Raw genomic sequence first — 25,930 nt, 5'->3', positions numbered from 1 at the left:
AGTAGCAGCAGCAGCAGCAGTAGTAGTAGTAGTAGTAGTAGTAGTAGTAGTAGTAGTAGGTAGTGGTAGTAGTTGCAGCAGCAGTGGCAGTGGCAGTGGCAGCAGCAGCAGCAGTAATGATGGTGATGTTGGTGATGCTAGTGTATTTACTGCTTTAGGAGAAATAACTAGAAATAGTAATTAGTAATTTTATTAATAGTCTTTCAAGTATACTCACTATACTATTTCTTGGAATCCTATACCCCTCAACCAATTTAACACAAATTGTTTCAGATTAGATTGGAGTATCAATTCTTATGCCACTAAGGACAATTTTGATAACAGCTTGTTCACTCATGTCCCCATGTATGTGAATAATATGATGAGCTATTGCAAGTGCATGTTTTGATTCTCACATCTACATGGTACACATACAAAGCACCATGATCCTAGTGGGCATAATAAGAGCTGGACTAAACAGGAGCAGGAAAAACAAAGAGAACAAGGTTGTGAATAAAAGAGGGCAAAGGAGTCAGAATTTAAGTGGAGACCATCTGATCCTGAATATATCGTTTCTAATTTCCACTTGAATCATTTTTTTCTATTTCTTCCACTTTTGTTTGTTCATATCCACACATGCTAGAAGGAAGTCCTTGAACTCTTCCAAAATTTTCTTTAAAAGGAATGTTCATAGTAGGCATACACCATGTATTATGTAAGTCATATATACCTTACTTCAACTATTGACCAAACTGAACACAAAATCCAGTCCATGTGGATAGGTATAATCACACAGAGAAGAATCTTCTGACCAAACAACTTTTTAACTCTGATTAGTATAATAGGGACCTGGGATAAATCTCACATTGTGGAAATAAAAGCATATGGATTTCATTCACTGAATACAACTATTTTTGGATCTGATTTTTCATCATGTTTTCTTGCTCTAAATTTGCTAACTGTGACCTAAACATTTATATATATATATATATATATATATATATATATATATATATATATATATATATAATGTATTTTACTTTGTTGGAATAGTCCTTTTGATTATAATAAAGCTGTCTCCCTCAACCTCTTAGAATAGGAATAAAATTCAATATTGGCAGGACTTTAACCCTAAATGATACTTCATTTAGGATTCATTCAAAGACAAATTTCTGGCTGCATTAGTAAAATACTTGAGCTAAGCACTGTAAAAATTTAACAAAACAAATGAGCCAATATTCTATGAAATTCTTGATACATACAATAATTTAATTCAATGCAACAATTGTTTATTCAATTACTATGGGTGAGAAAATGTGCTTGATGATAAAGATATAAAACAACATATATGAAAGATATGAAATAGTTCCCTGCCATCAAGAAATCCATATTCTATTGATTTAAATACAAATATACATATATGTACATACATACACATACATTGCTAGAAATAATATATAAATATGTACATATGTTTTGTACATGGATGTATATGAAAATGTATATAAGTATGTATGTATATGTGTCATTATACACATACACCTATGTGTATAGAAAACAAAATATAAAGCATACAAATTTCAAATTTCCTTGGAACAGTTCAGATGATATAACTATAAATCATATAGGATAAATATGTATAGATGTGTGAATTTATGTGAATATAAATGTGTATAAATATGTGTGTATGTTTGTACACATGTACCATTTAAATATATTATCTTATATTAAATATTTTGATTCCTTTTCCAGGAATATTTCTAAAATTTTGACATTTTGCCTTCCAATATGATATCTATTACATTATATTGATTTGAGCAGCTTAGGCCTCATATTTTCCCTCTAAGGATTACTTCCTGTCTTTTAGCATACCTACTATTACTTTTTTGACCATCCTTGCTAGGCCTAAACTATTCTATCAAATACAGTTCTTTTTTGGTTGGATTCTCTACTTCATGGGTCATAAAACTGTCCTCTCTATAATTTAGGAACCTATTTGACAATATTTAACTGCATTTGTAACTGAATGGAATGAGTAATTAATGTTATACTGGTTGTGGCACTGGGTACATCGTGGGCACTTTAAAAGTGCCTCCATCTCTTCTATGTTCATTCTATCTTCAAGATTCCAAATTTATTACAGAATAAAAAAGAAGATTCCTGACATTTTATGGGTTTTCACAGAATCAAAGAGCTTAATGGAAACTTATAGATGCAGATACTAGGACCCATAGGAATATAACATGATTTGTTCAAAGTCACTGTTGGACTAGAATGAGAAATGGAGTTGAGTCAAAGAATTTGGTTCTGCTAACTGTGAATTTGGACAAAAGACTTAACCTCTGTAAGGCCTCCATGGTTTCATTGATGAAACAAGGTGATTGATCTAGATAATCTCCAAGGTAAGAACTTAGCTCCATTACAGTGTCATTTCCACCATGTCATTTATGTCTTTTATTGCAGTTTAACTTATTTTTATAAGCATACTATTTGAAACAAGCATTGAAACAGTCTTAGCTTAGCTTTTCTGCCTGTTGGGCTTTATTTTTAGGACCTATCTTAGATTTTTATTCTATGATTCTCCTTTCTTTTCACTTCTCAACCTTCTGGCTTATTTCTTGTGTTTTGCATCCATCTTAGGTTATCAGCATTTTTTAAGGAACTTGATTTTCTGTTTCAGAACATCCCTTATTTACCTTTATTTTATATGCTAGCAGTGAAAGCCGAAAGATTTCATTCTAACCTAGGAATCCCCTTTCTTTTTTGTTAAATCCCTCCTAAAGAGGACCACCATGATTGAATCCTGTAGTTCAGCTCCTAATCTCTTTAAGTGAAGACCATCTAATCCTGAATTTATCCTTTCTAATTCCCACTTGAATCAAATTTTTCTATTTTCCCCCCCCTCTGTTTGCTCAGATTCACACCTGCTAGAAGGAAACAAGACGTCCTTAGCCTCTCCTAAGACTTTCCTTAAAAAGGAATAATATTCATGCTACACCAAGCCTCTGAGCAGGGAAACTCACCTGAGGCCCTGGACCTAACTCACAGAAGGAATTTTGATCAAGCAAATTCAGTATCACCATCTAATTCAAATCAATGACCAGAGCCCATTAAATGCTCCATCCATTAAATGCACATAATCATCCAGTTTAGGCACTCATTGTCTATTTTAATTAAGAGTATGATTCACCCACTAGAGAAAGCTTACAGGTCAGTATAACTTATTTGTTCATCTCCTGACTTTTTTAAATTGTACCATGGTACTTCTAAAAGAGTAGGGACAAAAATAAAAATAGCAATAATAATAATAATAATAATAATAATAATAATAATAATAATAATAATAATAATAATAATAACAGAACTTCCCAGAGAGCATCAACTTCCTGCTAAGTGCCTTCTCTCTGTTAGAATCTTGCTAATTCAGTACCATTAAAATAGATTCTCTTAAAGACTGTGTTCTGTCAAACACCAAAAAGAGAGATATATAGAGACTGGGATTTAATTATCACTGCTCTATATCTCCAAATGTGAGTTTTTCTGAGTAATAATTGCCCAAGTTTGTCTTCAAAAGGCATTTTAATAGTGTTAATACTAGTAAATATTGCTCATTTTGATACTGATGTGCGGTTTTAATGGTTCCCACGGTTTCTAAAAGTCATTTCTTATCGTTTTACTGTAGAAAGAATCTTACTTTAATTATGTCATAATTGTTTGGAAGCCATAGAATCTTAATTAATGCCAATGGCTTAAAGGCACAAACTGAATGCAGAGTTTATGTTCATGTTTGTTTCTTAGTCTCCCTCTGCCAGAGAAGAGGCCCCCCCATGAGGTATTTCTAAATATGCATTGAGAGATAGTGTTTTCAAAGATTCTGATTATGACATTCCTCCATATTTGTGGCCATATTTTGCATGATTCTCTCCAAGTTTGAAGGTTAATCAGAAATAAACTTTGTGGGTATAGCTACTTTGCCTTTTGAGTATAGTTACTTAGTTTAGATCTCATCATTTGTTCTAAAAAGAATAACTGTCAGTGGCTCCCCATTGTCTGCAGTAAAAAGAAAAAAAATGTATCAGCTTTTCATTAAAAGCTCTCTACAATCTGGTGCCAACTAATATTTTCAAACTAAATTTCCTCATTTTTTTAAATTCCCTCTTCACTTCCAGTCAGAATAATCTACTTACCACTCCTAAAATACCTTGCATATCCCATACCTCTATTGTTCCTTTCTCTCAATTGACTTCATATTCTCCTTTCTTACCTCACTAACTCAAGTCTTATTCTTTATATGTTCTCCCATGACCAATCAAGCATACAGTGTGATCTCTTCCTTTCTGAATAATTGGTTGTTCATTTAACTATTATATACTACACTATAGTAGAATCAAATTCAAAAATAAGGAGCAATAATACATACATAAACATCCCTACAGATCACAAATTAAATGTAATACTCTTTGTTTTTATTTTGTTAAATATTTAAATCCCAATTATATTTTAATTTCCTTTGACCTGATATTATTTGACACCTCTACTAAATTATACTATAATTTAACTGTTCTTATGTGTATGTCTCATATCTTCAAAAGGATCATTAATTTTTGTAGGAAAAAAAAACTTCAATTCTTTCCTCCGATGTTGCCTTTACTCTTTTCAGTCACTCATTTCTAATAGTTAGCTATGTGCTCTAGTTATATTCTTCCCCTCTCTGAGCCTCAATAACCTCATATGCCAAATAAGGATAATATTATTACTACATTCTATAGTTATTATTAAGAAAATACATTGTCTATCTTGAAATTCTAAAGAAATGTGTTACTTTGCTGCTTTATTTAATTTCCTAAAACATATAACAAATATTTTATGCATAGTACTACTTCAATAAACATCTAATATTGGTTGATTTATTATGTTCTTTTTCTTTATGCTATGGTAGGATGTTTGGCGGAGAGGATAATAGGGTATCACAGATAATGTATTCTGGATGGATACAGGAGAAAATATTTGAAGAATTCTTAGGCTCACAGAAACATGAATCTGGAAGGGACTTTAGCAATCATATTGTACAAATCTCATATTTTACAGATGAGAAATTTGAACCTCAGAAAGATATAGTGATTTTCCTATATATATATATATATATATATATATATATATATACATAAAGTAATGTTCCTATATATACATGTATGTGTATATATATATATATATATATATATATATATATATATATATACATGGGGGAGGGAGAATTCTTATTGGAACTCGTCTACTGCCTTCCAAATCAGTGTTCACTTTACTAAGTCAATATTAGTTTTTATTTTGACTTATCTATATCATATATATATATATATATTTAGTCATGGAAATCACATAAACATTATATAGGCTGTAACATATGAAATAGCCTCTTGAAAACTGTAAATCATGGTTTACAACCTTCTTGGGAGTTGAGTATCCCTAGGAGACTGTGCTATTATTACAAGGGTTCTGTTAATCCATTGTGAACCATATATTCTTATTTTGATCTTTAGGTTCCCAACATATGCAGAGTGACTCAGCACAATATTATAATAAAAGGCAAACGTCTTCTCTAGTAGACTGATTAAATGATATGTTTCACATATATACTTTTGTTGTTCAGTCATTTCAGTCATGTCTGACTCTCCATGACCTCATTGCAGATTTTCTTGGCAAAGCTACTGAAGTGGTTGCTGTTTCCTCCTTAGCAAATATACTGCTAGTTCCCAAATATGTGGGTGCAATGCACATTCTTCTAAAAATGCTACTGATCTCATGAAGCATTTTGTCTTAGTGTATTTTCTCTATTAAGGGACACTAATAATACAATTAATAACATGCAGAAATCTGCAAAATTATTTAACATACAAAAAGGCATCTTAGTTCTAAAAGCACAAGTTAAAACTTACTTCCATAAACAATCCAGGTAGATGGCTCCAGTGGATAGAGTGCTGGCCCTAGAGTCAATTAGCTCTGCATTCAGTTCTAACCTCAGACATTTATTAGCTGTGTGACCAGGGGCAAATCACTTAACCTATCTCTGCTTCATTTATCTTATCTACAAAATGGGGACTATAACTGTACCTATAACCCTTGATTGTTGTAAGGATCTAATGAGAAATATTTGTAAAATGCTTAGTACAACACTGACAAATCATAAACACTCTTAAATTATTCTTGTTGCTGCTGCTGTTATACCCAAATCTCTGAATTCCAGAACTAGAAGGGACCTCAGAAATTATAAAGTACAATCCATGAATTTCTACAACATTCCTGAAACATATTTAACATTTGCAGATGTTATAAAGTGAAAAGCTATTTAGACTGTGATTTCAACTTTTATACTTTGTCTCAACAAGAGAGACAGGGGAACAAATAGAAAGGCAAGGAGAAATTATCTTCAATGCCAATATCCTATTCTTCTCAGTCCATCATTCAAGTCCATTTAATAATTTAATTCACTAAATACCTGTTAAATAAAAGACTAGTATAAAGCACTATGGCTCCCATTTGGGATGCAAAGTCAAAGATAAAACAGTTGTTTAAATGAAATCACTACCCTCGTGGAACTTACGATAATTGTAGTGGTCTATAGTACTACTAGATTTCCTTGGGATGGAATGGAAAGGTTAGGCAGAGGGGTAAAAGAAGGAGAAGGAAAAGATGACTAATGGGAACAATAGGGAGCTTTTACTATTTAGCCTTTAGTCCCCACTCACCATAAGTCCATAGTTATCAATATAATAATAATAATAATAATAATAATAATAATAATACAATCATATCTGTTGATGCCTCAGTATCTGAGCATTGATTAGAATACCAATTCCGAAGCCAAGAAGACCTAAGTTAAAAATTAGACTCTAGTACCTACTAATCTTATGATTATATATGTCACCTTCTACCTGTCTCTTTCCTATCTATCCAAGAAAGATAATAAATATCACCTACCTCTTAAAAGTTGTTATGAATATTAAATGAAATAATATATAAGACTTTCTAAACCATAAAATACTATATATGTTATTATTATTATTATTACCTTCAGTATTATACCTTTCTCTATTTTTCCCCTTGATTATTATTTACTTTGGAGTTGATTGGATCTGAAGCCATGAATGGAGTGCCATAGCCTCAGAGGGTTATAAACAAAGAATAAAGCATTATAAAAATTGTGAGTTGAATATTGATAGTCTTAATCAATGTAATCATGACTGCTAAGATCAAAGCCCCATTCACAGAAAGAGAAAAATCATTAAAAAACAAAACAAACAATACTTTTTCTGCAAAGGCAATATTTAAATGAAACTATACATTTCAATTTTTGAGCCTAACAATGTGAAAATAATTATAGAAACTTTTCTGTATTGTTTTTACTTTCTTATTATTTATCATACTTCTTTTCCTTTGTTGTGGCCTACACATATCTTTTAGTAATCTTTCTCCCTCCCCCCCAAAATAAAAAATCAATAGAATTTTAATTACAAAAGAATTCATGTGCCTGAAAACAAACAAACAAAAATATATAAATAAATGTATTCAGAGAGGAGCCTTTTCAAAAGAGTTTGGTTATTCAAGAAGCATGACCTGAGGCTATCCTAATGTTGAGAGGGGATGCTGCTGATCTGTTGGTCCCATTATAATGATTTACACTTCTGTATCTGGCAACTTTTGTTCCCCAGCAGGCTTTTCGAATGGTAAATGGAGAAACGCAGACCAACCAGGGGTTTGACATTTACAATGCTTTGTAGAATAAAATAGAGTCACATCTGGGCAAACATTATCCCTTGTGGTTAGCGGCTGCCATCATCTGTGCACTGTTTGGATGCCAAAATGATGAGCACTCATTAGAAATGTCCCATTTATTCTCAGAGCCAAATAAGACACAAAGTAATCAGGAATGAACACTCTTTTTATCTAATTTCTTCATTCATCCATTTATTGCTCTAGGGTTGGAAGGGTATTTAATGGGTAAGGGGCATATAGGGGCTTTTTTTCTTTTAAAAAAGTATTCTTTGTATCATTATGAGCAGTAAATCACACACACACACAGACACACAGACACACAGGCACACAGACACACACACACAGACACACACACACACACACACACACACACACACACACACACACACACACACACACACACTAGGCAATTAAGCTGCCTGATCTCTAGGAGCTCTAATCTAAGAGATAAAACCCTAATCTTCTTGATGTTATTTGACTACTTTGCAGATGCCTGAATCAGCAGAGGTTATTCCCTTCAACTCTTCACTTATGTATTCATATATAGAAAAATAAAATTATGGATATTTATTAAAAGTATTTTCTTGAAACTCAAAGAAAAGCAGAAGGGAAAAACCAAAGAAATCTTGACAAGTCGCCCAATTAAGGAAAGTTATCCCAAGGACATTTACAGTTCAACAAGGATAAAGGTCAATAAGTCAAAGAAAAATGGAGAAGGCTTGCAAAATTTATTATAGCAACCCAAAAAATAATATAGTATTGTGGTTATTGAGTTGGCTTGGTTTGCCCACCTTGAGTTCTTTTTGGCCACTTCTAATGAAAGGGAAAAGAGATGAAGAGAGGGAAGATTGAAGGCTAGTAGAGGAGTTTCCTCTTAGAGAACTGTCATCCCTGTACCCAGCTAAACTAGAAGTTTACTTGATTAGTTTATGGATCAATGCTTTAATTCCAATGAGTGGACAATATTTTCATTAACTTAGGTCACACTCCCCTCCATGCCATATGTTATATAATAACAATCAACTTCCCAAAAGGTCTCTTAAACGGAAGGCAAGTAATTAGTGCTGTCTTTTCTGAAGTAGTTAGATTGGTCCTCTAACAATCAACATACCATATCTATATATTGTATACTGTAATATCTTGGAAGGTAGGGATTACCCCCACAATTCTCTTGATTTGCTTCAATCCTAGAAAAATTATATATATATATATATATGAGCTTAATAAATGTGAATTGAAATTATTTGAAATGAAATTATAATAATTAATTAATATTGTCAAAGCTTTTCCAACTTAGTGAGACCTACGAAAGCAAACAATCCATAAGCGATTTTTTGGGCACACTTGTAGAACACCATGAGGCAGTAGAAGAAAGAGGAGTATATACCCCAACACCTGGAATCCTCATCATGCAGTGATTAGTTTGGTTGTGCTGGGAGACCTGGGCTTATACACCCCTTCCCTTTGCAAGCTTATGCTTAGAATCATAGGCTGTAGAGTTGGGAGCACCCTAAGAAGTCCTCTAATCCAACCACAAGGGCAAACTAAGGTTCTAAAAGGTGAAATGACTTGCTCGATATTCCATTGCTACCAAGATGATGTGTGAACCTTGGTCTTTGTAGCTTTTAACTCCAAGTCAAAATATTCTTTCCCATATTACCTCTCCACTCTACTTTTCTTTTGCAGGTCACTTCCCTTGAGACCTCAATTTTCTATAACACTGTTGAAAACTGGTAGAAGCAGTAGGCAACAGCAGCCGTTATTAACATTTATACAGTACTTTATGCTTTGCAAATTTCCTAACCCACAAAATTCATGGAAGAAAGGTCATAGGTGAGAACCTGAATCCGTAGCTCCAGGTCTATTTGCTCTAATTTTATGCACAATTGTTACAAGCTTCATTATCTTGTTTCATAGACCTCTGCAATGTAGAAGCAACATCCTAGAGGCAAATTTGCTACTGATACAAAGCACACTGACAACAACTACCAGTAATAACAGATAGCCTAAACATAAACTACTTTTTTTCTAAAATGGAGACAAAGAATCAGAAAGCACTGGAGTCTCTGATTATAAGGACAGATAACCTTACAGAGTCTTAACAGTTTGGGGGAACATGACTTTGTTGCAATGGAAAACAACAATTGACTTTTCTAATTATAGACCTGGGTAATCAAGAAAAGGGTTTTTTTTTGTTTTTGTTTTTTTCATGTTCTATATCCTCTGATTCATCATTCAAGAATCTATTTATTAGATTGTATTAAATTTCTATCAAAATAACTAAATCTTAAAATGGTTTGTCATTTAAAAGCACACATTGTCTGTCTTTATGTGTGTGTGTGTGTGTGTGTGTAAGGAAATGGGATTAACCCCATTATCAGAATATTCATTTTGGAAGTATCACATTGCCTAACAGTGCAGCATTAGCCAACTCTTATTAAACTTATTCCATTTGTCCCTCCTTTTATTCTTCCTCTCAGGAGCTATCTTATGCCATGTATATGGAAAACAGGAATTATATCTTAATTTTCTTTGTAGCTTCTACTTGCCTATCAGAGACCTAAGCAAAAAGTCCCTTAAAAACTTCAAGGGTTATGGTCCAACTCTTACTGTCTTTGTAAATTGTTACCAATCATAAAAATAGCAGATAGCATTTGTGTATTACCTTGAATTTTGCTGTTTTAGATGTGTTAGTTCATTTGATCCTCAAACAACCCTCTAAGGTAGCTCTATTATTATCCTATTTAAAATTAGTTGAGATAGATTGATTGAAATAAATTAAAGTGTCATGAAGCTAGTTAAGTGTCTGAGGAAGGATTTCAACTCAGGTCTTCCTGAATAGATGCCCAGTTGTTTTTCCACTATACTACCAACTTGCTTATTAAAAATGAAAGGCACCATAACAGTGCCTTCCTGGAAGGAGCTCCACTGGATCTAATAAAGAGACCACTCCTTATTCATCACTTTCATTAGGCCTTTCTTGGCAGATTAATCAGAGTTTATGCAAAAGTGGTATTTTTTTCTTTTGATCATAGAAGATTATTAATGAGAGTAGCCACCAGTGGAAAAACCATCTCCACCAAATGTAACTTACAGAACTTAAAACCTTAGCCATATGCCTAGAACATATAAAGACTAAGTGACTTGTCTTTCCTCATACACTTAGACTTTATCAGAAACAAGATTTCCTGACTCTGAATTGGACTCTCTGTGTCAATCCAGTAGGCCAGGTTATCTATCAATGCTGGCACAGTCTTTGAGAAACCAGTCAGTTCTCTTTTATGGTAATGCATTAGCTTTGACATTTAGTTAGGATAAGGGGAGGAGGATACCTAATAATTAATAAATTCATTTTTCCTCTTCTGAGAGTTGCCTGAATTCAATAAAAATGAAATCCAATAGTCTACAGGATGTCACCTTTCATACTATTATTACAGTGCTGTTTCCCCATCACCTACAAAGTAGCTCCCTATAAGGTCATAGGTCTTGTAAAGGAGTCAAATAGGAGACAGGAATCATATCAGGTTTCTTACTGTTATAGGATTCCAGTTGACAAAGCCCAATTCAGATTCCTTTCACTGGCACCAGAGAGTGAATGAGGTAGGGAAGAATAAGTTTGAAGAAATAGAGTTAGAAGTTGGCTAGGGTGTTAAGATGAAGGAGATTAATAGACTAGTTTTTCTACCTTTGTGTAAACAGCTTGAAAATCTACCAAAGAGAGCCTTGACTGAAATAAACTATAGCTTGGGGAACATACACAAGAATGCCAACTTGCTTTCTCAATGAACTACTTGCAAATAACCCTGGAATCATGATGCTATTGAAAAACAAGGGAGGGGAGGAAGGAGGGACAAAAGAGAGAAGAAAACAAAAGAAGGTAGAGAGTGGAAAAGAATAAAGAAAATTGTAAAGAGAGGAGAAAGATAATGGCGTAAGAAGTGAAGATATGAGAAGAAAAGGGAGATTGGAATAAAGGAAAAAGAGAGAGAAAAGAGACAGAGGGAGAGTGAAAAAAAAAGTCTCAATTCCAAAATGTTATTCCTTCCCCTTAAGAGCAGCTAATCAGGGAGCCAGCCATTCTACAGCTCAAAAAGCCACATCACCAAAGCTATATACAGTAATGTAAGACATTCATTTTGTGTCCCATTTCCCAGTTACAACCCAAAGAAAAGAGAAATGATTCAATCCTTCTTTCTTTATATCTTATTTATGCATCTATATGTTTAGAGAAATGTAGATATATATATATATATATATATATATATACCTATCTATCCATCCATCTATATCTACCTATCCGTCTGTCTATCTATTTATTTATCTATCTGTCTATCTACCAATCTATCTATCCTTACATTGCCTTTGAGTTTGTCTATGGGAAAATGGACAGTGTTCTCATCTAATTATAACTATCTCTATGGGGAAAGGAATGGGGGCGGGGGGAGAGGGCAGAGGAAGAGCTGTTGTAAATGTCTGAGAAATTATGGGCTTCATTATAAAGACGAGCTCTGTGATGATAATGACACTTGGCATTTACACATTTTATAGCCCCTCTCATCGAAAAAGCATGAAGTAACTTTCATATTATCACCAGTCTGATTACTGCTCTCGTCTCCTTGAAGTGTTGTAGGATGGGGGAGGAGTGCGGGGCTTCATCCTTAGTGATGTTTTAACTGCACTATTCATAGAATGAAAGTTGAGTGAAAAACCCTTAGCTAAATGAGAAGAAAGTAGAGAAGTTAAGGCCATCAATGACTGAGAAAATTTCTATTACCAAGAAAGCTACTTAGGACTCAACCATATTATTTCACTTTTTTAATATATTTTACTCTATGATATTATAGGACAGGCAAAAAGTTTGGTAAACAGCAGTTTGAATAAAAAACCCAATTACTCACAGATTAAAATGGTAGATTAAAGATAGCATGGGTTTTATAGGTCATCTGGTCTTCCTGCTTGATTCTATAGGTTAGGAAACTGAGACCCAGAGGGGGTGAATTTTAATCTAAGCTCACCCAAGTTCTAAATTGTAGATCCAGGACCCCTGACTTTGAATTCCAGATGTTTTTCTGGGCAAGCCAATTAACCCCATTGCCTTTCAAAAACCTAAAAAAAAACCCCAAAAACTAAACAAACAAAAAGAACATACAGCTATCTAACTTGTATGTCTTAAATTAAGCAGGATACTTGTTTTATTGTTTTTTTCTACCATTGACTAAATTTTGATGGCTTCACTAGTATTCACTGGTATTTATCCAGGACAGAGAGAAGAGCAATCAAATAGTCAACTGATAAGACTGTTGTGAGACGGAGGCCGAGCTGGCTTTGTAATTAGAAGCTAAGGGGGCATTATAGGAAGATGGTGTACTAGGATCTAGAGGAACTCAGATCCTCCACAATCACTCTTCTCAGCAAAATTTAAAAATGTATCATTAAAAAAAGAAAAAAAGAAAAAAGGAAAAGGAAAAGAAAGAAGGATAAGTACATATAGACACTACCCAGTTTGGGTATGTATAGGGAAAAAAATGCCCAAATCTTTCAGAGGCCCTGAAAATGACCAACCAGGGTAGATGGAAAGCAAGAAAAGAATTAGTGCTATGAAAATAAGCTAAGTCCTAGCATACTTGAAGTCCACCTGTAGAGTCCCAAGTCTTGTGACAAGAGACAGACCTTAATCTAAGACTACAATGACCTCTGGCTGGAGACCATAATAAGAGCAATCCTTTGACCCTGCAACAAAGAGGAAAGGCCTCAGGCAAAGTCTAATAAAGGGATCTTCACCAGAGTTCTTTGAAAGGAGGGATTCCTTAGAAAGAGCCCAGAACCAAAGCAGTTTTGGTCTCTTGAAGGAGTGGACTTTTCTTGACCCCTTCACTCAGAACCAAGTAGGAGTGCAAGAGGGAAACCTGACCTAAGCAGAACCTCACTACCTTCAATCTAAATAATGAAGATACTGTTTAACAAACCATGAAAAATGTAGACTAACATGAAGAAATTGGGAAATTCCCAGGGCATAATCCCAAGGAAGAGTAATCTTTATGGAAAGCTCAAAGGGGGAAAAAGTATAGTGATCACAATGTTTGTAATATTGACTGAAAGAAACAGAACAAATCATTCAGAATGGAATAAATAGGAGGAAAAAATGATGAAGAGAATTGAACTAAGGAACTTTGGGTTATTTTAATCACTGTTACTATTGTTGTTATTTAGATATGCCCAAATATTTAAAACATTGCACTGTATTTTCCTGACAAAAATCCTAGAGTGGTTTGCCCTTTCCTTCTTCAGTGAATTAGGCAAATAGGTTAAGAAGATGAAAAAAACACGTAAAGAGTGAACTCTCTGCAAATTAAAATAGATCAAAAAGAAAGCCGTCTCCTAATTGAAATGATGAAAATAATAAAACAAAATCAAATATTTAAAAGAATATTTAATAAATATAAAATTAGAAAACCAATAGAGAGATCACCTAAGAATAAAACTAACTGAAGATCATGACTGAAAAAAAGAATTCTGAATAGCATTTTTCAATAATATGTAAATTAAAACTGCAAAGGACTTAAGATCAAAGAACTAATATGGGGGGGGGGGGGAGAATACTGGTCTCCAGAGAAATAACACTCAAAATGAAAGTCCCCAGGTTATTAAGAACAAAAATTTTAAATTTCTATCCAAAGGGGGAAAAATGCTTAACTTGTCCAAAAAAAGAAAGGGTTCAAGAATCACAGTAAGAATTTAGAAAAGTTGGGGCAGCTAGATGGTGCAGTGGATAGAGCACCAGCCCTGGAGTCAGGAGTACCTAAGTTCAAATCTGTCCTCAGACACTTAATAATTACCTAGCTATGTGGCCTTGGGAAAGCCACTTAACCCCATTGTCTTGCAAAAACCAAAAACCAAAACAAAAACAAAAAAAAAGATTTTAGAAAAGTTAGGGTCAGCTAGGTGGCACAGTGGATAGAGTACTGGTCCTGGAGTCTGAAGGACCTGAGTTCAAATTCCAACTCAGACAATACTTGCCTGACTGTGTGGTCTTGAGCAAGTCACTTAACCCCACTATAAAAAAGGGGAGAGCTTGGGATATAATAAACTGAACAGATAACAATGAAAAGTTTAGAATCAAAAATAACCTATTAGGCAAAACTAAATTCCTAAAAAAAAAAAAGAAAAAGAAAAAGAAAGGAATAAACGGAACTTTACTGAAAGAGAGTTCCTTTACATTCCTTATAAAAATACCAGAACTTGATGATACTTAAAATTGGAAGCACATGAAAGCCATAGAAGAGTATACATTTTATTAATTAGAAAAGAATATGCAGGGATATATTATGTATCTGTTATTAACAAAATTTTTAAAAAAATCCTGTTCAGAACCTTCGTTTTTAAAGTCATACAGAAAATTAAAAAAAAAAACAACTAAGGAACTTTGGGTTATTTTAATCACTCTTGATGTTGTTGTTATTTAGATATGCCTAACTATTTGTATCATTGCACTGTATTTTCTTGACAAAGATCCTGGAGTGGTTTGCCATTTCCTTCTTCAGTGAATTAGGCAAACAGGTTAAGTGACTGGGCTTGGACATACCTCATTAAGTGTCTGAAATCAAATTTGAACTCAGGTCTTTCTAACTTTAAGCGCATACTCTTTTCACTGAGTCAGCTAGCTATATTTGATGGTCTTAGAAGATAAAAATGTGATAGACAGGGGATTATGCTAGAGAAGAAAAGAGGACAAAGAAAAGAAAAATTACTGTCATAATACAGGAATAAGATGAATGGTATTTATTCATAGAGTAGAGAGAATCTCATCTCATGAACCTAACTTTCATCTGAACTGGATAAAGGAAGATGGAACAGATTAACATAAACACACAAAAAGATCTTAGTGTAGAAATGCATTAAACTGAAAAAAAGAAAATAAGATGGGACAGCGCTCAGCGAGAAAGAAAGAAAGCAGTTTAAGGTGTAGCACAGAAAAAGTAATGGAATTGTCATAAGCAAAACAAACTCTAATGTTGGAGAGAATTTAGAGCAAAGATTAAAATAAAAGGTAGAAATAGCAGGAAAAAAGCCTGGAAATTTTGATGTGTCAAAGGAACTAGAAGAGCAATAAAATGGAAGTATGTCATTCCATTTTTGAGCATGAGTCAGACAAACACATTTTCTTTATCTCATTTTCCCAGAACAGTATAGTAGAAAAGAAAGGAAAAATAAGGGAACATGATGAAAGGGATGCAAATAACAATAATAATTTCCCAAATGTAGGGGGGAAATCAACCAAAAATGTAAGAGAATATTAGATTAGAAAATATTATCCAATATTTAATTGTTTATAACTTAAAAATAACTTGAAACAAATATCACAGTGCTAAAAAAATAGCAACTGAACTCAAAGAAAACTGTGGTAGCAAAAAGAGATATAGTAAAAAGAAACACAAAATAAATAAGCAGAGAAATTAATTTATGCTTAAAGGTAGTGTACATAATGAATCAATAGCAATAGCACACAGCATAGCATAACTTCTACATATTCAAAAAATTTAATGAAATTAGAAGAGAGATGGATAGGAAATGCATTAATAATAGAGAACCCCATTATTACCCCTTCAGACTTAGACAAATCAAACTAAAATATAATCAGAAAATGAAATTGAGTACATGTTTAAAGCTCTAGAAAAAATATAGATGTCTGGCTATTACTGAATGGGAAAATGAAGAACACTTCTATTCTCTTCCCATAGCAAAAAATATATTTTTTCTATAGAATATAGAAAAAGAAAACTGGAGACCATAATCCCTACCAGTAAATAATGGTACTAACTTTTAAAAGTTAGCAAATAGGTTACAAAAATATTTACATTTATTATACACTATATTAGACTGAATTTATACTATAAATGAAAGGTTGGTAAAATATAAAGAAGAAACTCTAACTATAATATAATATTGATAATACAAATACTCATCTTTTGATTATACCAATAAAATCAGAAAAGATTTTTGTCAAAATCCAATTTGTTTCTCTTAAGAACACTAGAAAAGTTAAGAAGACATGGACCTCCCTTTAATATAGCAAATAATATCTATGTAAATCCCAAAGCAAACTTTATATGAAATTTTAAAAAAGTTAGAAATTTTTACAATAAAATTGCAATAAGAATGTCTACTATAATCACTACTCATTAAACATAACTAGAAATGTTAGCTTCTTGGCAATAAGGTAAGAAAGACAAATGAGAGCTGAAGTACAGGCAAAAAAAGAAATAAAATTCTCGTGATTTTATGAATAATTTGATGATTTGTTTAGAAAGCCCTTAAAGAACCAAGTTAAAGTTAATTGAAATAATTATTAAATTCAACAAAGTTTCAGGATAAAAAATAAGTACTACAAATAAACAGAATTTCTGCATACTACTATTAAAACTAAATAGAATGAACTATAAAGAGAAGTGCCAATGAAAATAGATAAAAACATATAAAACAGGAGTACCTTGATGGTGTAGTGGATAGAGCACCTGCCCTGGAATCAAGACAACCTGAGTTCAAATTTGGCCTCAGATACTTAATACTTTCCTAGCTGTGTGACCTTGGACAAGTCACTTCACCCCATTGCCATGCTGAAAGAAGAAAAAAATATGAAACTAGGAACTGATAAAACATATGCAATTATAAATAAATAATTGCAGAAATATGTATTATTAGCTGATGTTGAAATAATAAACATGATGATAGTAAATCAGTTAATATATTCCATTTAGTTACATCATATTACCAAAAGATTATTTTTATATTAAGTGGAAAACTCAATGGTATTAATATAAAAAAACAAAAATTGAGGCTCATGATAAAAAGTAGAAAATCTAATCAATTCTATATATTAAACTATGCTACAAAATGATAATCATGAAAACAATTTGCTACTGCTTTAACAATAGAGTCATATACACAGCATATAGAAGTAAGTTAACTCATAATATGTTTGAACTATTTTTTCACTCTGAAAACTACTATATTGTGAATTATTTTTAACACAGCAAAGTCAGTACTAGATCTATATCCTAAAGTTATTTAAGAAAGTAGTATGTGCCCCAAAATTTCTTAGCAACTTTTACAAATGAAAAATAGGGAAATATGTGTCTATTGAGGGATATCTAAGTAAATAGTGATATATGGACCTGATATAATAATAATAATACGCAACTATAAAATGATTAAATGAATATTTTTTAAAAAAATGGAAATATGTTCATTAACAGATGCAGAGTTAAAAAAAGGAAAAACAGGGGAACAACACAAACAATGATAACAACATTATAAGTGTGTGTCTGGGGGAACTTTGAAGAATTTTAGAGCTCCACTTAATACAATGATGAACCATTGATGAAGAGGATTGATGATTAAATATGCTATTCATCTCCTGACAGTGAACTAATGAATTTTAAAATGCAAATTGTGATAAAATTTTGGGGTATAGCCAGTAAAATAGTGGGAATTCAGCACAGCCCAAATTGATTAAAGAGAAGTGGCAAGAATACAAAAAAGAACTATACAAGGAAGATCTTAACATCACCAAAAATCTACAGTGATTTATTTACTGATCTAGAGCCAGACTTCCTGGAGAGTGAAGTCAAATGTTCCTTTAGCAAGCATTGCTAACAATAAGGCTAATGGAGGTAATAGAATTCCAACAGTACTATTTCAAACCCTAAAAGATGATGTTATTTGGATACAGCACGGGCCTTGGATTCAGGAAGATGGGAATTCAAATCCAGCCTCAGACACTTGCCACTATACTAGCTGTGTGATCTTGGACAAGTCACTTAACCCTGTTGGCCCTGCATCCAAGGCCAGGACTGGCATTCCAGTCATCTTAATTCATATCTGGACCCAGATTGTTCTGCAGGAGAAAGTGAGGCTGGTGATTTAGCACACCCCCCCATTCAAATCCAATTCATGTGCTTGTCATTGTATCACTTCCCTTGATGTCATGGTCTTCTTCAAAAATGAAAGTCAAACACTGTACTCAATATACCAGTAAATTTGGAAAATACAAATGTGGCCATTGGATTAGAAAAATTTTCAATCCAATCCTAGAGAAGTATAATTCCAAGGAATGTTCAAATTAATAAACAATTGTTTCACACATTTCACACTTCAGTAGGATTATACTTAAGGTTCTGAAAGTTAGGGTTTGACAATATGAAACCCAAGAATTATCAGTTTCTCAAAGAAGTAGAGGAATTAAAGACCAAATTGCCAACATATACTCTATTGCAAAAAAAAAAGCAAAAGAATTCTAGAAGAAAAATTATTTCTGCTTCATTGACTACATTTAAGCCTTTGGCTTTATGGATAACAACAAAATATGACAAGTTCTCAATGTGAAGGGAACTTCAAATTTTCCTACTTATTTCCCAAGGAACATGTGTGCATACCGAAAAGCCACAGTTAGATAGAACATGAACAATAGATTAATCTAAGACTGGAAAAGGAGTAAAACAAGGCTGTAATATTGTATATACATCTTATTTAAATTTTACATATATATATATATATATATCTTCAAAATGCATCGTGTGAAAAACCAAGTTTAATAAATAAAAAGCTGAAAATAAAGTTGCAGAAGAAATATCAACAATTTTGGATTTATAGATGATACAACTCTGATGGCAGAAAGTGAAAAGGAATTATGAAACCTCTGTATACGTGTGAAAGAGAAGAGGATAAAAGCCACCTTGACAACTGGTCTCATTACTTCCCTGCAAATGGAGAATTAAGAAATGGAAGAAATATAAATTATCATATTCTTGGACTCAAAGATTACTGCAGACAAGGACTGCAGCTATGAATTTAAAAGACACTTCTTTCTTGGAAAGAAATCTATGGGAAATCTGGACAACCAAACTAAAGAAGAGAACTATCACCTTGCCAACAAAACTCCATATAGTCAAATATAGTTTTTCCAATAATGGTATATAGCTCTGAGATTTGGACTATGAGGAAAATTGAGTGCCATGAAATTTGTACTTTCAATGTGGTGCTGGAGAAGTATTTTTAGAGTTCCCTGGACAGCAAGGATGCCAAATCAGTCAATATGTAAATAAATTAACACATATTATTTATTGAAAAGTCAAATTCTGAAGCTTAAATATTTTGTTCACATGATGAGAAGACAGGACTCAATGGAAAAGACTAATTTTGGAAAAGATTAAAGGCAAAAGGAATACAAGGCAGGGAATAAGATGGATAGATAATGTCATGGAAATAACAAACATGTACTTGGACTGTCTTTGAGAGATAAAGGAGGATAGAAGGGTCTGTTATGCTATGGTCCATGATGTCATAAAGAGAAAGACATGACTGAAAAACTGAACAACAACCCAAGTGTTGATATTTGTTTTACTGTTCTAAGATCTTTCTTTTTCATGTATTTTTATTTTTGTTGTTGTTCAATTGAGAGGAAGGGGTAAGAGATTAAAAATAATTATGGAATATTTTAATGAAAAGAAAAAGAAAGGAATTAGAATTTCTGAATTTGCATGTGCTCTTTGTCAATTAGTATATGAATGCATTTGGACAAGTCATTTTATTTCTTTAGTCTTAGTTTTTTGATCTGTAAAAGATTAAATGTCCACTTTCCTTCCAGCTCTAAGTCTATGTTGGTCCTTTTTAGTGCTAGCAAAGAATAGATTTGATACATTAACTGTGGCTTCATTTAGGAATAAAGTTAACCAAAATATCTCAGAGTGACCACCTTCTGACATAAAAAAAGAGAAAATCTGTGATGCATTAAGAGATTTTACAGTCACAGATGTAGTAAGTAGCTGAGGTAAGATTTAAACTCAGGTCTTCCTGACTCTTAGTATACAACTCTACTACATTAAATGAGTTTTGAACACTATTGTGACCCTAGATAAGAGCTACCTTGATGTGCTACCTATTCCTGAACTTTCCTTCCTGCTGAGACCAATCTGGTTTTCCTTGTCCAAGTGCAAATTAAGAGTTTTCTGTTATCAATGCAGACCCTAGCTTTTTAAAAAAATATCCCCTAGAAAATGCATTTCACACTAGAGCTCAGTTAGCAGGCTCCCAAGGAAGTTCAATGGCAGAGACCTACCTTCATTTGTAGGATGTCATGTTGAAATCAGACTTCTGAGGCATGGATTTGTGTAGCCTTGTGGGATTCAGCTGGGCTTCGGAATGCCTATGACCCCTGAGCTCTTACAATAGTACAGAAAATACCATCACAGTCACCACTAATTGGCCAACCTTATGTCAGTCACAGCATCAAGATCAAGGACAGAACTGATCTGGGAGAATGAACTAATACACTCTCTCAGAGGTGGTCTCTCTGGGTCAGGTTGGCACCATGCTGAGAACACAGTGTGAAGAAACCTTACTGTGGGAGTGTCGGCAATATGGTTGTTGCATGGATGTGTATAGGATACCTGATTCCAGATGTGACCCTTTCTTTACCATAAACAAAACCCGAATGACCCTCTTTCCATAGCTATTATCTTTCCATCACATGAGGAAAATGTTTACTATAATGTCCAATGTTTAATACAGAAAAAGACTCTTAAAATAAGTTTATACATTTTAATTTTTAGGCAAGGATCTCATGAGTGAATCTCAGTTCTGAGAGTTTAGGCTTTACATTGTGATAGGTGTTAAGTGAGGGATCTCTTAGAATGAATTAGCTAAGAGACTATGGATAGAAAATACTTTTTTTCCCCTGAAATCTAGAAACCAACATCTTATAACTATAGGCTGTAAATGCAAAAATCAGAGAGTCAATATGAGCAACAATGAAACCAGAGTATAAATTTACCATTCAAGTCTGGAACTGAAAAGTTGGGGAAAAGTGATATAAGAAGAAAAATTAAAGGCCCTATAGCTAAGGATCAAGTTTTTAGCCACATCTACTATTCTCTGAGGTATATCATGGCTAGCAAGCATACCTGAGAAAGGTATGATTATTTAGTAAACTCTTTTGGTTTCCTAAGATTGTAGATTTAATTCTAAGGGTCAGAAGGGTGATTGCACTTCCCTCAACATTTAAACCATTTAGCAGCTAATTTTCCTCTAAATGACCAGTTATGTGGTTAAAAAATAAATAAATTACTCCTCTGACACTTCAAAGGTAAAAGCAAAATCCATTTATATTTCATTGGTATTTGTTGAAGGATATTTATTATTACAGTGATGAATTATAGCCAGATGAGTCTTATATGAATAACAAGATCTGGGATTATTAATGTCACCACAGGCGCTTTAAGTACTTTAAGAACAAAGGTATATTCCTCCAGTGCCTTAGATATTTTTATTGCTCTTCAAACAGACTTCCCACATTACCAGCATCCATATGAGAACCACAACATGAGACTTTTAGCAGTGGGTATAAAAGCTAGATTGCCTCTTCTTATATAGTGCAAAAAAGTTCTGTCTCAAGTGAAAATCCACATCATTAATGTCTACTCATCAAATGTTCTTAGAGATTTTAGTATCCCAGTTGTCCAAGATGTCAAACTTTCTCTGAACTCATGGAAAGTCTTTTCCATACTTATAAATTGTCTTATGCCTTAGTACACACTCAAGAGTCACTTGGATTTAGATGCAGTTCCATGATAAATCAAGGGAAACTATGGTATACTGGTTCTCATAATTGCCCCTCAAATCATGATCAATTAGTGACTCTGTGAGGTGATGAAAAATATGTATATGGGCAGGATAATTTGGATGTTATGTTGAAATCAGATTTAAAACCTAGCTTAAAAAGTACATGAGAGAGGAGAATTATTCTTACCCTGAAGAAAAGTATTACAATAAATCATACAAAATGCAAATTTTAGTTCTTCTCAGGAAAGGAGTTTTCCAGATTTTATTTCAGGTAAAATAGAAAAGAAGTAATGATTAAAAAAAAACCTAGTGCAATTAAAATGCCTAAGCTGAATTCATCACTTAGACTCACTTGTATTAGTTGAAAAATTTTGTTAGTACCTAGAACTATGAATTGGGTTAAATCAATTAGAATAAGCCCCTGGCAAATGTTGAAAAAGCCACCCAAAACACTCAAAATGTCTACTTTGTCCACAATTAATGGAGACAGTCTTGGGGGGGGTGAGGAAAGGGAAATGATCCTTTGATCAATAAGTCTCTTCCCAGGAGTTTGTCATATTGCTGGTGTGGAAGATTTGTGATAAAGAACAATGGAGGTTGTATTAAGATTCATAGAATAGGTCTAAGTTATGGAAAATTTTTAAATTCCTAAAGGAGATAGAAGGTGTTTAAGGTTCTCTCTAACACTGAAATGATTGATCCTTATAAGCATGTGATTAGACACTAAATAGAAGGCAAACAAGATTCACTACAGATTTTTGTGTCAGAATCCAGTTTGGTTTGGTGCTGTACACCTGGAGAGATTGAGATTGTTGAAGCCTTTAAGTTTCAGAGTTCTGAGTTGTAGTAGAGCCAAGTTCACAATAAACCAAAGTCCAAAAAGATGAGTCCCTAACAGTGGAGAACAACAAGATAGTCTAAGGGGAGATGAACTGGGACAATTTGGGAAAACCAAGTGGTTTTAAGTCTCTGTGCTGATCACAGTTGGAATTGGTTTCTTGAGTGGCCATTACCCTTGTAGCCTGGATAAGTTATAGAGAACTGCAAAATTGGAATAAGAATGGCACCTACTCCCAGGGTTGTAGAGAGAATCAAATAAAATACTAAGGGGTTTTCTAGTCTGGACTAACCAGAAATGTTTTTTAGAAAACAGCAGGTGATCATCTAACCCTCTGAAGATTGGCTTTAAAGAGTTTTCAGTCTCCCAAATGGCTTTCAGTGTTCTCTCTCTAATTCTAACATCTTTTAACTTAGTTTTTCTCTTATGTTTACTCTATTCAATGTCCAGAATTTCAAGGCAAAATATTATTATAATCTACATCCACTGGTATTTATCATGTTAGAATTTAAAAGGTCTCATTGTTTTTATGAAAAAGACCATTGATCTTGAGGAGTCTGAAATAATCTGGATATTCTCTGGGTTTCTCAGGACATTTTGAGAATCACTGACTGAGAATAAATACCTTTACCTAGGGACAGGGAGTACAACAAGGAAAATTTTAGCATCTGCCTCTTTTCTAGGCATCAGAAAAGAATCAAAATACAAGTCAGATAGAACTTTATGCATACTAAATTGTAAGGTAGAACAGAAGTGATAATATGTTAATAGTATAACCTTAGAAAAGTAAAAAGTATAACTCAAATGTCAATTAACCTCAGTTATATCTAGCCAATCAGTGAAGGGGAATATGAAGAACAAAACTGAGGAAATTTTCCTTGATGATTTCAGAAAACTCTCAAGTTGCTGTGACTTCATCCTTAGGAAATGCCTTGGTGACTTTAGTACTGTGAAAAGTGATATAGCAGAATCTGGATACCTTGTTTCTCATGCAAGAGGAATAACTAGGTCCCATCTTCTCAAATGGAATCCCGATGGGTAATCAGTCATCCCCATGGAAACTTGGGAACTTTAATTGTCTTTAATTAATGGGCCATGGTGAGAATCAGTTACCTGCTTAGCAAGCAAATGAAGAAAGCCTAAAATGCAAAATGGCAGCTAGGAAAAAGACAGTTGGTTGACAAAGAGGTTCTTGGACAGAGTAGCCTTTTCTGCAAAACTTAGGATAGAACTTCTGTGAAAAGTGATAATGTCCTTAATATGCAATTTCAAAGGGAATTCAGTATTTGGGGGAGAGGGGACATGAAGAAAATGACAGTAAATTTAAGGAAGTCTAGCATTTATTAAAGGAATGTGAGAGAGGATTAAGAAAACTAAATAGGATCATCTTGGCAAAAAATGATAATTAAGAGGAAGAATATAATAAGATATTTTAATATCTGAAAGTTGTGAATATCAGAGACAGGTTTAGTACAATGTATTATAATAGGATAAAAATGAGGAAAGGTTAATTAAAGCTGAATAAGAGGACCATTGTCCTAATCACTGAACTCTTTTACAATCAATGTTAAAAAAAAAGACAATTGTCTCTTGATCGCTAGTCTATACCTACTTCTATAATACTTATCCCAAATGTTATAGCTAAATTTTAATTTCTCATTTCTCATAATTCTATTTTTTTGCTAAATGTTTTGCCTTCCATCAGATATGGTCCCAAAATAAGACTCAACACTTTAAGATTTATTGTTCCCATTTTACATATGATGAGGTAGAGTCTGGCAGAAAAAAAAGGTGCTAATAGATACATAGCTAGTCAGTATGAGAATTGGGACTTCAAAGTTTATCTACAAATTTGGGGTCTTTGCCACAAGCCTTCCCATAACTCTATGTTATTTCATGTGCATATTCATTTTTTCCTATGATGTTATAAACTCCTTTATCTCTTCTATCACTAGGACAACATCTGTCATACCATAAACATTCAAACAATTTTCTTGAAGTCTGTTCTTTAAGGCTCACCTTGGTAAAGAACTCATTAGAATGAAGTCTCCCAGACTCCAGAAAAGTGGCTATCAAATATAATCTTTGGAATTTTTACTCATTAAGACAGGATCTGTAGAATCTCAGAATTTAAAAGGGGTCATCTAGTCTAGACTTACCATAAATTTGCTATAAAGTAGCAGGTGATCATCTTGCCTTCTGAGGATTGGCTTTAAAAAGTATTTAAGATTCCCAACTGACTTTCAGTATTCTCTCTCTTAATTCTAATTACTAGAAAGCATTCTCATATTCTAGATGAGTCAACCTGTATCAAGAGACTTGACCCATGGCTTTTTAATGATCAGCTCAGACTGCTCAAGAGAAACAAGATATTTTGTAGAAAATACAGAGACATTCTACAGTGGGTATATTTGCTACAAAACAAAATGCAATTTTTAATATGAATGATGTCACCAGGGATATTAACTATTAAGAATGAACAAATGTCTGACATGATTAGATTCCTGACCAGATTCTTCATCATTTCTGTTCTTTTTATCTATTTCTCCAAAGTTAAATCTTTGATAATATGTGAAAGAAAGAGAGAGAGGAAGGAAGGAAGGAAGGAAGGAAGGAAGGAAGGAAGGAAGGAAGGAAGGAAGGAAGGAAGAAAGGAAGGAAGGAAGGAAGGAAGGAAGGAAAGAAGGAAGGAAGGAAGGAAGGAAGGAAGGAAGGAAGGAAGGAAGG

The 25,930-nt window shown here is 33.4% G+C and overlaps 1 long non-coding RNA gene across 2 annotated transcripts in view; it reads left to right on the top strand.

Annotated features, from left to right (window-relative positions):
- Positions 1 to 2,166: 2,166 nt before the first annotated feature.
- The window catches only part of LOC141502084 (uncharacterized), a 60,574-nt gene continuing 36,810 nt past the window's right edge, over positions 2,167 to 25,930 (top strand). For both annotated transcript variants that reach the window (XR_012472391.1, XR_012472392.1), the window contains exon 1: positions 2,167 to 2,381. This is a non-coding gene — a long non-coding RNA (uncharacterized LOC141502084). The remainder of the gene's footprint in view (positions 2,382 to 25,930) is intronic.

Source organism: Macrotis lagotis, chromosome X (assembly GCF_037893015.1).
Source record: "Macrotis lagotis isolate mMagLag1 chromosome X, bilby.v1.9.chrom.fasta, whole genome shotgun sequence".
Lineage (NCBI taxonomy): Eukaryota > Metazoa > Chordata > Mammalia > Peramelemorphia > Peramelidae > Macrotis > Macrotis lagotis.
This window is presented reverse-complemented; position numbering and strand designations above follow the sequence as displayed.